The sequence below is a fragment of the Lynx rufus genome, unplaced genomic scaffold (genome assembly GCF_022079265.1).
Source record: "Lynx rufus isolate CCGP_SWC_20201006 ecotype Redwood Valley unplaced genomic scaffold, mLynRuf1.p SCAF_26, whole genome shotgun sequence".
Classification (NCBI taxonomy): Eukaryota; Metazoa; Chordata; class Mammalia; order Carnivora; family Felidae; genus Lynx; species Lynx rufus.
In genome coordinates this window covers 5,485,505-5,500,685 of record NW_025814841.1, presented here as the reverse complement: position 1 = coordinate 5,500,685, position 15,181 = coordinate 5,485,505, and the positions used below count along the sequence as shown (strand labels likewise).

The following is a 15,181-nucleotide window of genomic DNA, read 5'->3' as shown; positions in this document are numbered from 1 at the left end:
CTAAAGGCTATCATCTGAGCCCCTCTGGGGCTCAGTGTGGAGTAAGTGGGTGAATGCCTCATGAACGCCAAGTGCAGTGAAAGCCTACAGTCGCAGAATAAAGAACAGTCCTGCACGTTTTCTAACTTCAGCTTTATTTCCTTTAGGACAACCCCGCGTACTTCTAATTCAGCACACGTGCTTATTTCCTAGTTCATTCTCCTTCTCAATTAACAGGAAACCAATTAAACAAAATGGAATGAGGCCCACAGGAAGGACCCTGAAAAATACACGCAGAAAATGTATACTCATTCAAAGGGAAAAGAGTTAAAATGTAGGGGAAAAGAGATTGCTCGCAAAACCCAAAGGACCTTTCCATGCTAGTGTTATCAGGATTTCTACTCTGGTTCTTAAAAAAAAAAAAAAAAAAAAGGCCAGGGCAGGGGGCGGGTAGCTCTGAGGTGCTACAAAATATAAACGGAAGCTAAACCTTTAAGCTGAGCAGATTACATTTGTGTCACTCTGAAAGAATGAAATTTCTTCAGAGTCAGAAATTGCTTCTTGTTGAACAATAAGACTAATGTCCAAACTGTGGCTGTAAAATCCTTCTATTCCTTCTTCTTCTTCTTTTACTTCTGTCCCAGCCCCAGCTGGGAGAAAAGACATATTTGTATTTGAAAAGTTATTTTCCTGATGCTATTAGCTATAGCAACGCAAAAGTAAAATCAAGCTGCAGTGCTACAACGATTTCAGAGTTATGACAGATGAGAATTTACCTGTTCGCACAAGAACAATGAGCTTTTTGAGCCCAATGTCCATCTGAAATAGGTCGAGATGTCTCAGCAGGGGCAGATTTCAGCCACAATTCACAATTTTGCAGTTCGTTACAGTTATGGTTCTGGGTTTCTGTTCAGAAATGCACATCCTAGTAATGAGCAGAATGGGAACAGAGGAGAGAAAGTATGTCTTTGTAGACTTCACATGTCCTCTGAGCTGCCTGCTGTAACATCTCCCTGACTCTGGATCCGTGGCTGACTTATCGATCAGGCCTTTCTATAGCTTCAGCATCTGAGTAAAACTGCAGTACCAAGCTCTGCCAATAGGTGATGTCCTCTGAAACAAGAAGTTCTTGGTAATGAAAATTCCTAAAACCCAGGGCTTTAACCTGAAATTCAGCAAACACTGACATCTTTTCCTTTTGAATTTTCCATCATTTTTTAGAGTAAGGACACTTTATACTGACTTGTACTTAAACTCATTATAAGTCAAAATAATCAGTGGACGGACCTTCAAAAAGAAAAGTGGATGCATGCTTTCTCTTGCATACTTCCAAAATGCTATCACTCATTTTCCCTTTGCAAACTACCTAGGATTAAGAGATTCTTCTTACAGCTGAAGAAGCTTCCAGTCACCTGCAGGGTTGAAATCATGATGACCGATCTCACTGGTGCTCAGGTTTCTACCAATTTGGCTAATTAATCCAAATGTAGTTGAAAATATCATGGGACATACAGATGTGGGTTTTTCCAATCACAGCCCATCACACTGAGAGAGTATGTCGTTTAGGTTTTAAATGACAACACATTTTTTTAAGGTGAACATGATTCACTGAATTTAAAAATATCCACTCAAAAACAGTTCTGCACCACAGTTTTCATTTGCTGTATGAATGCCAAGGCTGCCTATTATTAGTCTGACCACTTTGCCAGAAATAACTGATAAATACCCAACAGGGAGTCTGACTTGGGTTCACACACCTGAACTAACAGGTCCTTTGGGTCATGAACAGACAACTAGAATCAGCCTTTCTAGGTAAAAACGTTCCTATCTCCCCATCTTAACATTAGTGGGAAGGCCATGGACGCATTTTTGGAGACACTGGGTTCAAATCTCATCTGGGCAAGTTATTTAAGTCCTCCAATCCTTAGTGCCTACATCCTAAGGTTGTTGTGAAGGTTATAAAGTTAATGTTTTCTAAAAGTCTGACTCCCAGCCATAGGGTAGATGGCTTAATGTGTATGTCACTTCTGGTTTATCTTTCTGACTCTAGTAAGTCTACAAAGACTTTTGGGGAAAGGAGACTCTTATTCATCTCTACAACTCCGTGTTTAGCACAGGGCACAGAACATGATGAGAGCTCAAAAAATGTTGAGTGACTCTCCTATTGGGAAATCACTGCTGAGCAATAGAAAAAAAAATGGCTCCTTTTTATTCTAACAGAGAAGAGAATAACCCCTCAAGCCCAAAAAAGGCAACGGAAGGAAAAATAAATATTAAAATGTAGACTTATCACAAAATTTTCTAACAAAGAAAGGGTTCAAATAAATTTACCAAGTAAATCAAACTTATCTCTACTAAATCATGAGATAAGTTATATGCCGATGTACTTTATGGCTATTGCTGTTGATGTTGGATAATCTTTTTTTATTTTTAAAAAAATTTTTTTAATGTTTTTAATTTATTTTTTGAGAGCGAGAGACAGAGTGTGAGTGGGGGAGGGGCAGAAAGAGAGGGAGACACAGAATCCGAAGCAGGCTCCAGGCTCCGAGCTGTCAGCACAGAGCCCGATGCAGGGCTCAAACCCACCAACTGTGAGATCATGACCCGAGCCGAAGTCTGATGCTTAACTGACGAGCCACCCAGGCGCCCCTGGATAATCTTTTATATTAACTTACATTAATTGAGCACTGAATACATGTAAAGCATTGTTCTAAGTGTTGTCAAGATATTAAATTATTTACTATAATAATCCTATAAGGCAGGTACGATTCTTTTCCAGATTTCACAGCTGGTGAACCTTAAGCATAGAGATGTCAAGTAATTGGCCTACCTAATGCATGGCAGAGCCAGAATCTACACTCAGGAAGCCTGGCTTCATCAATTCTGGGAAATAATTTACATGTGATGCATTTTTAGAAAGAATTGAATTATTTCTTATGTTCATTTTATACTTGAGGATTGTTCTCTATTTTTAATTTCTTACGAGGGAGAAAAGGCCAACTTATTTTCTTCTGCATCTGGGAAGTCTGGTTATCTAATCTAGCTTTGGCCTAAGGAGTGATATGGCAAGAAAGATCGAATCATGAAGATTTGAATCAGAGAGAACGGGCAAAGTAAAGTAGTGAAAATATCCTGAATAAAACGGTGCCCAGGTTATTATAGTTTTCACTGAAGCCACTATTTGGATTGCACGGGCTTGGGCAACTTCTGTTGCCCACCATGGTGGAGTTTCGTGTGTTCAAACCAATACTCTCACTGAGATAATAGTAAGAGCTGGATTTTTTAAAAAGTGGTTGGAAGACATCAATGAGTAGTAAAGGCAGAAAAATCTGTAAGTTCCAAGATCTCAGATAAAAGGAAAATATATTGATATAAGCCCAACATTCTCTACCTGCTGCTTTTCTCCTCAAGTTATTTGATATGTGGCGTGGGGCTTCTGGCATTCTCAGAGACTAGAGAGATAAAAATTAGAGTACAAATGTTCAAAAGCACCCAGGAATTGGGGGGATTGAGTCCTGGCTTAAAAAGAAAAAGGTATCATAAAGAAGTGATACTAAGTTTCTGAACTGTTTTCCTCTTGAAGTGTTTGCCAATTCCTAAATGATGTTAGGCACTAGAACAAGAAGTAAAGCAAAAAATGCAGCAAAGAGCGTGAGAACGTGAAGGGAGAGGTTAGCAGTCTTGTAGTCCTAGGGAAACAAAAATTGGAGTTCAGGATCCTCCAAGGAGTTGGAGCTGGTAAACACCCTAAGTTTTCAGGTCTCACAACTCAAAGGCAATGCCACAGAAATCATGGAAAACAGGGAATAGATGCATCCTCAGAAAACCCAAGATCCATTCTAGATTTATTACAGTGCCTAGTTGGATCAAGGTAATTTGTCTATATTCTAACTATCTTCTAGAAAAAATTAACCCTCTCTAAAGAAAAATGACATCATACAAAACCTCTATCATTTTTCATACACCAATTCCAATTCGATGCAAAACTATTAATCATGCCAAGAGATAGGTCTAAATCCAAGAGGACAAAATAGAGAGAGATCCACTGGTGAGTCACCTTTTGTAGTTATCAGACAGGGACTTAAAATTAACTGTAAGTAGGGGTGCCTGGGTGGCTCAGTTGGTTAAGCATCTGACTCTTGATTTGGGCTCAGGTCATGATCTCACAGTCATGGGATCAAGCCCTGCATCAGGCTCCATGCCCAATGTGGAGCCTGCTTCGGGTTCTCTCTCTCTCTTCCTCTGCCCCTTCCCCCTGCTCTCTCTCTATCTCTTAAAAAAATAAAAAATAAGATAAAAATAACTGTAAGTAATATTTTCAAGAAAATAAATGGCAAGACGGATCATTCCACCTGTAAAAAATTAAATCTATGAAAAAAGAACTATTGAAATTTAAGAACTAAAAAATCCAATAACTGAAATTAAGAACACAACAGATTAGTTCAAGAGTACAGAAGATATGGGAGCCTAGGTGGCTCAGTTGGTTAAGAGTCTGACTCTTGATTTTGGTTCAGGTCATGATGCCGAGGTCAAGTGGGATTGAGCCCTGACTCTGGCTCTGCACTGAGCATGGAGGCTGCTTGGGATTCTCTCTCTCCTTCTCTCTCTGCCCCTCCCCGACGTGTGCATGCTCTCTCTCTCTTCTTCAGAATAAATAAATAAAACATTAAAAACAAAAAAGAATAGAGAAGATATACCAAAGAGAAAAATAGTGAAATGAAAGGTAGATTAGCAGACAATATCTAGAGTGAAGTATAAGAAGAAAAGAAGAATGGAAAGTACAGAATCAATGTTTAAGAGACATTCAGGACATGATGAAAGGCTAATGTGTGTGTATTTGGGAGAGGAGAGAGAGACAGGACAAAAGCAATATTTGAAGAGAAGGGGCTGAGAAGTTTCTAAAATTTATAAAACAACAGATTTAAGAAGCCCTTTATATCCCAAACAGGATAACTACAAAGAAAATCACACGTAGACACATCATGACCAACCTGCTGAACACTAAAGACAAAGACAAAATCTTAAAAGCAGTAAGACTATAAAGTCATATTAAGTCTAAATTTTTTAAATGTTTTTATTTATTTTTCAGAGAGAAAGAGAGAGAGAGAGACAGAGTGTGGACAGGGGAGGGGCAGAGAGAGACACACACACACAGAATTTGAAGCAGGCTCTAGGCTCTGAGCTGTCAGCACAGAGTCCAATGCAGGGCTCAAACCCGCGAGATCATGACCTGAGCCAAAGTTGGACACTCAACTGATGGAGCCACCCAGGCACCCCACAAAGTCATATTAACTCTAAATACACAACAGAAGATTTTTAACAGTAAAATTCAACAGTAAGGCAAACAATCCAACTAGAAAATCAGCAAAAGACAGAGATATTTCCCCAAATAATATATACAGATGACAAACACATGAAAAGATTTTCTAACATTATTAACCATTAGGGAAATGCAAGTTTAAAAAAACCATAATGAGATATCACTAGACATCTATCAAAATGACAAAAATAAAAAATTGCGACCATATTGAATGTTGGCAAAGATACAGAGAAACTGAATCACGTATACATTGCTGGTGGGATTGTAAAATGATACAGCCACTATGGTGAATAGTTGGGCAGTTTTTCAAAAGTATTACACATGCAACCACCATATGACTCAGCAATTGTGCTCCTGTTATTTCAGAGAAATGAAGACTTATGTTAACACAACAGCTTGTACGTGAAAGCTTCTAGCTTTGTGATGACCATTAATTTGATGCTTTCAATGGGCGAGTGGTAAATTTTAGCGTATCCACACCTGGGAATACTATTCCGTACTAAAATGGAACAAAGTACTGATACACAAGAAAACCTTCATGAATGTCCAGAGAATTAATTCCTGAGTGAAAAAGCTACTCTCAAAAAGTCACAAACTATACGATCCATTTACATACCATTATTGATATGGCAAAATTATAGAAACAGATTAGTGGTTTCCAGAGAGTAATGTGGCGGTGGGTGGGAGAGAAGTACTTATGTTGTTAAAGTACAACTGAGGGATCCTTGTGGTGATGAAAACTTCTGTGTCTTGACAGCTTCTGTATCAATGTCAGTATCCTGGTTGTAATATTGGATCACAGTTTCACTACCTTTAAGGGAAAGTGGGTAAAAGATATTTGGATTCTCTCTGTGTTGTTTCTTACAAGTGCATGTGAATCTACACTCATCTCAAAATATAAGTTTGATTAAAAACATTTTAAATGGAGATAACATAAAACATTTTCAGTCAAAACCTGAGGGAATTTTTGCTTCAAAAGAATTACACTAAGTTTCTAAAGAGTTATTTAGGCAGAAGAAAACAACGTCAGATGGAAACAGAGATACAGAAAGGGCAAATATATACATAAGTCTAAATGAATACTGATCTTATAAAATTATGACTTGTGGGGCTTAAAATATGTATAGATTCAAAACATAGGGAAATATTAGCAGAAAAGGGAAGAAAGGATGGATAGAATTGAGACATTCTAAGATTCTTATATTCTGGTAAAAGTACTAATTAATAAGTCTCTCATAAGGTAAGGGTACACAGTGTAATCCTTGTATCCACTAAAAGACTAACAAAAGAATGAATAGCTAATAAATTAATACATCAGAAAACTCATTTTTAAATTTTCTTGATTCCCCAAAGAAGCAAGAAAGGAAGGGAAAAAAGAAAGAAAATGATAGGAGAAATAGTAACATCAAAGACTTAATCTCAAACAGGTCAGTATTTACCAAAACACGTAAACTGATTAAATATTCCAGTTAAAAGACAACAAACATCAGATTATATTAATAAGCAAATTCTAACTTTACTAGACACAAGAAATGGGAAGTGATATATAAACTACCTAGCAAAAGCTGGTGTAGCAACATTACTATCAAGAAATAGTAGTTGGTAGTATTATAAGCAAGAAATACTGATAGAGGGGCACCTGGGGGGGGTGGGGATCAGTCGGTTAAGTGTCCAACTCTTAATTTCTGCTCAGGTCATGATCTCACGGTTTGTGAGTTCGAGCCCTGTGTCAACTCCATGCTAGCAGTGCAGTACCTGCTTGGTATTCTGTCTCTCTCCTTCTTTCCCTTCACCTCCTTCACTCTCTCTCAAAATAAAAAACTTAAAAAAAAAAAAAGAAAGAAAGACTACTAGAGATATAAAGGAACACTTCATGATTTGCCTTTCTAAACATGCATATGCACCTAATAAAATAGCACCAAGATAAATAGAAAAAAATCATAGTCATAGTATTGATTTAACATATCTTCCCCAATAACTCATAGAACAAACAGAAAACAACAAGTTAGAGATATAGAATATCTCAGTGACAAAATTAACCTAGTTGGCTTAATTAGCATATGAAGAATAATCTAAATTACAGAATACATATTTTTTTTTCTAGAATGTTTTTAACAATATTGACTACATGCTGGACCATAGGAACGTCTCCAACACATTATAAATGACCAAAATCACAGAGTATACTCTTTGTACACAATGGAGCACAGCTAATAATCAGTATTAAAAAGACAAAGAGAAAACCTCTTAAATCGTTTTCAGGTGATACATTTCTAAGTGACCCATACAACAAAAATAACCAGTGAAAAATACTTTAAAATATCATAAAGTCTCTGAAAATCTTACTTAGGGTATATAGCCAGTGAAGAAACCCTTATTCAAGAAAAAAATACTAAAACTTGATAAGAATATTGAGAGTCTGTAGCACTTGAGTCATGATCCTCCCTAACCCTTTAGCTCAGTTTGAAGGAAGCTAAATGCTAGAAAGGTGTGAACAAGACTGGGTTCCTTCTCCCCTCAGCTCTCAATCAAAGGATACACTGCCTCCCTGGAAAAAGGCAGACCATCAGCATTTCTCCTGTTTTGGTGTCAAATTCCTGGTGAATACAGCCAAGATGGTGGGGGCTCCCTTTGTCCACCTAGCCCCCACTCACAGAGCAAACAGGTTCTACTCCAGGTACAATAGGTAGAGAATGCTGGGGCCTTATTGCTCTCAACAAGTTCACTTGTAGGACAGAGATTCTATATCAGAGACAGTCTCAGAAGACTGGAGGCTATCACCATAGTCCAGTGCCCAGAGTAGTTACTCAGAGCTTTTTTTCAGAGAGGCAGTCCATAAGAACAGAGAGCTCTGAAGATCTTCCCAAAGGAAATGACTATTTGAAATAGAGTGTGGAGAAGTTCAAGTTTAAGGGTGCTCTGGAAAACGATGGAGATTTGCGTGGTAAAAATTCAGAGGAAGCTAACAGAAGAGCAAAAGCTAACCTGCAGACCAGCCAGTTTGCCAGAGAGAACCAGGGAAAGAGCTAAAAAGAGCCCTTCTTTTGGAATCAGAACAAACCTCAAAGACCTTAAAGTGCCTCAAAACCCCTTTGATAAACGTAATTGGATGGCATAGAAGAGATCAGGGAAAGAGACAAAAAGAGCCATACTAAAACTAGTCTTCCCAGGGTGACTGGGCAGTTACTGAAAAAGTGATATGAATAGCACCTTTGTATTGTGCTTTATGGTTTACTTTCATGATTCTATTCATTTGACCCTAAATTAATACAAGCATTTGATTTTTTATAAGGCTGAATATCCACAATCTAAGTCTCCACCTCAAGTAGTGGGGAAAAAGAGCAAAGTAAAACAATGAAGGTAAAAGGAAGGGAATTATAAAGAGAGCAGAAATTAATTAAATTGAAAACAATGTCCAATAAAGAACACAAGAAATCCAGAATTGATTCTTGAAGCAAAATAATAGAATTAATAATAAACACCTAGAAGAATATGCAAGAAAAAAAATCACCAATATCTGTAATTTTTTAAAAAAGGGTATCATCGCAGATCCTACAGATGTTAAGATGTACTTGGTTTCACAGGTTCTTGGAATAGAAGATACCTTAGTAGTCCTCCAGTCCTATCTTCCTTCCAGTGGAGAAATCCTCTCTATACCATGTCTGATAGATAGTAAGCACCTGCTGCTTGAATACCTCCCAGATGTAATGAGCTCTCCACTACAAAATGTCAAGACATCCATCGTACAATGTTCCAACTGTTAGAAAGTTCTCTCTTACGATGAACCAAATGTCTCCTTCCCATCACTTTAAAATCAGGCTCATGTTTTGCTCCTTGATGCTACAAAGAGTAAATTGAATGCTTTGGTTCACATGATGGCCCTTTAGAGATCTAAAAGAGCAGCTATTATGTCTATAGCTGCTAGTTGTCCCTCAATACCCATTTTCTCCTCCATAGAAATAGAATCCTTAGGTGGGAAATAGCTGCCCAGAATAAAGATGTTTTCCAGCTTCCCTTGTTGCTCTGTGGCTTTGTGATTAAGGACCAGCCAATTAGATGTGAACAGATGTCATGTGTAGCTTCCAGGACCTTCCTTAAAACCCAATGAGCAAACAAACTTGTCTGAGCCCTTAGACTTTTCTTTTTCACTCCATTTACCATCCTACTGCTTGGGAGCATGGATGTGACGGCCACCACTGTGGACCGTGGGGAAGTGGGCTATTCACCCTAGAGGTGGATGGTGGAGATGTGAGCTGGCAGAAGCCTGGAATCTGAAGCCTTCATGGAAAAAGCTGCCATTCTAGTTCTACTGTACTTCCCTCTGGGTGTGTGTGTGTGTGTGTGTGTCTGTCTGTCTGTCTGTCTGTCTGAGAGACAGAGATAGAGAAAGACAGAGAGAGAGGAAAGGGAAAGTTCTTATTTAGGGCATACTTTGTGCATATTAAACCTATTCCCAACTGTTAGAGTTTCTACCATCAACATTTGGGAACTTTATGGGGCACCTGGCCGGTTCAGTCAGTGTAGCATGTGACTCTTGATCTCAGGGTCATGAGTTCAAGCCCCACATTGGGTACAGTGCTTAATTAACCATCTTTTTTAAGTTGGGAACTATGTGCAAGTGAAATGCCACATGTTAAATAAGCTAATGGAATTTCATGAAATTCCCAGAATCCTTAGAGAATAAATTGTAATACATCCAAAAGGATTGCAAAATAAGTGCTATACAACAGCTCTTCATTTATCCAAATAATTAAACTAGCACCCTTTAAGCTATAATATTCACAAAAGACTCCTTAAAGTCTTTCTGGACACTGAGGAGTCATGTGGGTTGAAGATAAAGAAAAAGGAGAAAAGAGACAACAAAATCATTCAATGAATAAAAATGGCCTCTCCTACCATCCTGCCTGCCTTTTCAAAGATTGAACGAGAGAAATAAATTCTTTTCTCAAAGAGAGAGAATTTCTCACAGGAAACTAAGGATTTTGTTTTGGAGAAAAATCTTCCACAAATCATCTCTTTGTATTTAATTTCCCATACAAAAGAAAAGCTGCAAAATGCCACTTTCCCATCATCAACATCTAGTACATTTAAAGCAAATATTGTAATAAGATCTTTGGTTTTGCCTTTTTGGAAAGATTGCTTTAGAACCATAACTCTTCCTTTGCTGTCAGACTGACACCATTGCACATTTATAAATCACAGATCATCAAGGATTCTATCACTTCCTACTTCCAAGGGATAAGGCAATAAACCCCAAAAGAGTAAAGAATCTAGATGTTTCCCTGGTGGTGGCTGTGTTGAAAGTGCAGTTCCTATAAACAGGAAGAGAGAAGCAATCCTGAAATTCATCTTCAGCCCAAAGTCATACATTTTGTTGAGTTTTTGTGTAAAATGTTGGCATTAAGGACTCTTGCTGTGTTAGAATGGAAAGGATATGAACTTTGGGGTTGGGTACACTCAAATCTAAATGTAGGCTTCCCAAACATGGACTTTTTATATCTGTGACTTTGGACAACGTACTTGACCTCTCTGAGCCTTGGTTTTATTATCTGTGTAATGGAAATACTAACAACTACCTTGCAAGGTGGTTATAAGAATGATGTTCAAATTAGTAATGCATCTGCTACAGTTAAGGAAATGGAGCAAATGTTCATAATTAATAATTAAAAATGTGCTAATTAAGGTCCAGTTTACCCTGTTACTGCTTTCTGAAAAACAAACTTACATAAAATGTGATTTTCTGTTTTCATTGAATTCCTTAGAGAGCAAATTATAACAGTTCTTAATATCAGCAGAACTCTGAATTTATATTTCCATAGCCTATAAATCCATTTAATAGCATTTATGACAGTTAAAACCACTGCATAGAATCCTATTTAGCCTATTAAATTATTTATTCCTTATAAAAAAGGGAAAGTAGGACATTTAGTTTATTAGGTTGCTGATATTAGCTTCTTTTCTAAAAAAGCCACCCCTAAAAAAGCACACACCACATACTCCAAGAACGGCAAATCTATAGTTTTAATGCAAATTTTTTTTCCATAATAACCCTTACACAGATTTGTACAAAACGAATGTTCTAACATGGTAAAAGAGGTGAATCTTGCTTTAATAAAATCAAATGTATATAAATCTTAGTGTAACAAAACAATCAATTAGAAGATTTAAAGCATAAATACTTCCTCTGGTACATATAAAATGCAATTCAATTATAGGAAAAAAATGATTGATTACTTTTCAGAAAAACATTTGACTAAAGGAGGCAGCTGTCTTGACTATCGTCCCAATAATCAGAATACTTATTTCACTCATTGTGTTTGGGCAACATGATAGACAGATTAATGCTCTCCGCTTCCTCCCCCACCCCCTACCCCCAGATGTCCCTCTTCTAATCCCAAGGAGACTATGAATATGTTATCTTACATATTGAAGGTGAATTAAGGTTGCCAATCAGCTGACCTCAAAATAGGAAGATTATTGTGGATTATCTGATGAGCCCAATATAATCACAAGAGTTCTTAAAAATGGAAGAGAGAGACAGAAAGATGGCAGCATGAAAAGGTGTTGGCCCGATGTTGCTGGCTCTGAAGATGGAGAAAGGGGCCATGAGCCAAATGTGCAGGCAGCCTCTAGAAGCCGGGAAAGGAAAGGAAATTGCTATGATTTGAATGTTTGCATCCCCTTAAAATCCATTTGTCTAGAATCTAACCCCTAATGCTATGGTATCAGGAGGCGGTGCCTCTGGGAGGTGACTGGGTCATGAGAATGAAGCCCTTACAAAGAGGGTCCAGAGAACCCTGTCACCCCTTCTACCATGTAAAGATACAAGAAGTTAGCAACCTTGGAAAGGGCCCTCACATGACCATTCTGACACCCTGATCTTTGACTTCCAGCATCCAGAACTCTGAGAAATAAGTATCTGTCATTTATAAGCCACCTACCTTATGATTTTTTAAAAATTTATTTTAGACTGAGAATATGAGCAGGGGAGAGGGGTAGAGGGAGAGAGAGAGAATCTTTAGCAGGCTCCACACTCAGCATGGAGTCCAACATGGGGCCCAATCCCATGACTCTGGGATCATGACCTGAGCTGAAATCAAGAGTCAGACGCTCAACTGACTGAGCCCCCCTCCCCGATATGAGTCCCTGATATTTTTGTTATAGCATCCCGAATGAACTACAATAGAAGTGGATCCTGTCCCTCCTGTTCTAGAGCCTACACAAAGGATCACAACTCTGTCTATATCTTGAGTGTACCCCAGTGAGACCCATTTCAGATTTCTGACCTCCAGAACTGTTAGATAATAAATTTGTGTTATTTTAAGATTGGGATAATTTATTATAGCAGCAATAGGAAACTAAGACAGGCAAGAATTGTGTACTGAGTACACCTTCTAAGCAAGACTTGATGGAGGAGATAAATAATGAGCTCCTCAAGGAGCTAATAGGACAGAAAAGGGGAGAGAGCAAACAGCCTAGGAGAAGCACAGCAAAGTGCCATATGGCCTCAGGGGAGGGAAATGTCCCTCCCAGTTGGGAGTAAACCCACTGCTAAAAAACCTGCTGCAGTGTCTTTACAGCAGCCTTCCCAGAAGGCAAAGGCCTGCGCTAGTTGAACTTTGGTCATTCCATCAAGTCCTCTGATTCTAGAAATTCTATCTACAAAAAGACTTGCATTGCAAAAATGGTATTTTCCAGAGCTGGCCTGAGTGTGGCTCAGGTCAGAGAACATGCTGAATGACAAGCAAGAAAAGAAACCAAGGGACCACACTGCTCTCTTGCTATCATCTACAGTTAAGATCTGACCCAGCATTACAGGAAAGGGTACATTCTCAGATGGGCTGGAATGAGATGGCTCATATCCAGAGCTATCTGGATGCCTGTCCTATCAAACCTGCCTTGAGGTTGTCTTAGTTTCTTATACTCTTACCTGTGGGAAGCCACAACGGTTTTCATTATGGTACCAACCAAACAACCAAAGTGTGAAGTTCTCTCTGAAGAGGCACAGTAACCACTAAAAAGGCACTGAATGGAGACTCAGGGGCTACACAAATCCCAGCACCTCACCGCTACTACCAAAACAGTCTATGAGCCAAACTCATCACCAAAGCTGTTAGGGCTTTGACTCTTTTACATGTAAAATGAGACGTTCGATTATTGAATTTCCTATAGTGTTAAGTTGCCAATATCCTTGGAGTTCAGCCCAGATATCAGCAACCTCATCAAGAAGAAGCGAGAGCCCACAGTGCCCGGAGGCACTTGTGCCAGGGCTAGAAGGAATCCAGAAACAAGACTTCACATTGGCCTTTTCTCCAAACGATTTTTTATAAGGGATTTCACCATGAAATCCTCAATTGCCTAAAAATTGATGAAGCAGGGATGGGAGAAGCAATGGCTGTGGGGTAATGGCGGGGGGTGGGGGGGGTGGTTACCCTTGCCAAAGGAGAAGAATCACAAGTCAAGATGAAAGGAAAGTTACTGACAAAGCTGTCTGCTTAGGAATGAATAACAGTGGGAGCTCCAAAAGAATGAAGAGAGGCTTGGAGTCAGAGTCACATAGCAAGAGTCCCTGGTTACAGCCTCTGAGCGACCCGGGGCTTCTCCAGTTCCTAAAGTTACCCTACAGGCTCCAGGAGCCACTTCAGCATATCAGTAACTTTGTTTTTTGCTGAGCCAGCTTGAGTGGGTATCCCATCATCTGAAAGCAAATGAGCTCTAATACAAACACAATCAGCACATCTTTGTCCTTCACTGAATTAGCGCCATTGATTTCTCAAAACTGAAAAGGACCTTGGGGATTTATCTAGCTCAATCCGTTCATTCATTCATTCAATCATTCATTCAAAAATCTTCAGTGAGTGCTCTCTGTGTGTCAGGCACTGTACTAGGCTGGACGACTACAGCAGTGAATAAGAAAGACACCGAAGTTGGCATTTACAGTTACGAAGAATTACAACATTTAATAAGTAACAAGTGACGTAGAATGGGAGCTACCTGGTGCTAGCCCAGGAGGACCTAACTCAGCCTGGCATTTCATAGAAAAACTCCCTGAGAACATGACACAGGAATGAAGAAGAAAGAGACGAGGGAGACAGTTGAGGAGTTGTGAAAAAGCAGTGAGTTTGAAATCTTGGGGCTGAGAGGTAGCCTGGCACATTAGAGGAGCTGAAAAGAGGCCAGGATGGCAGAATGCGGAGAGGAGTAAGCAGCGCACCATGAGTGAGCTGACTGTGGGGCAGCGTATGTAGGGCTTTGCAAGCCAATGTAGCAAGGCGACTGAGTCACTTGCTCAAGGACACACAGCTTGTAGGCGGCACAGAGGAGCCTAAGTCATCTAAGCACTAATATAAAGACCAATTAACATTTTAAAGTAATGTTCTTTTAAGATTTCTTTTCTGGTTCTAAACGCAACACATGCTGATTATAGAGCAAACTCAAAGTGGCACAAAGACCACCGTGGAAATGGCCCCTAGGCGTGTGCATGCAATATACACCTTGCATCATATGATGAACCTGGGCCAATCCATTCTCCTCAGACACTGGACACCTTTAGAAAGACTTAAATTATCGGATTTGTCCAGACTGAGCCATAAAAAAAGTCTCAGGACTAGGGTTCATGGCGAAAATCTGTCCATTACACAAAGGAGCCCATGCCCTTCCCTGTATGTCAGCTGCTTGCCCATTTTTACTGCATAAAACTGTAGACTTGAAGATAACCTAGTGATTATACCCAGAAAAGTGTCTCGAAAAAAAATGATATCCACACATCCTCCCCCATTTCTTCATGGCTTCGTCTCCAGGAAATTAGATTCTGGACATTTCAAAATCAGAAGATGGTGTTTCTATCCTCCAACTACAGAAGCCATTTAGAATGCCTCTGCC

General features: G+C 39.1%; 1 protein-coding gene across 3 annotated transcripts in view; it reads right to left on the bottom strand.

Moving 5' to 3' along the window:
* The window catches only part of NCALD (neurocalcin delta), a 404,143-nt gene that overhangs the window by 82,712 nt on the left and 306,250 nt on the right, over positions 1-15,181 (bottom strand). The window lies entirely within an intron of this gene.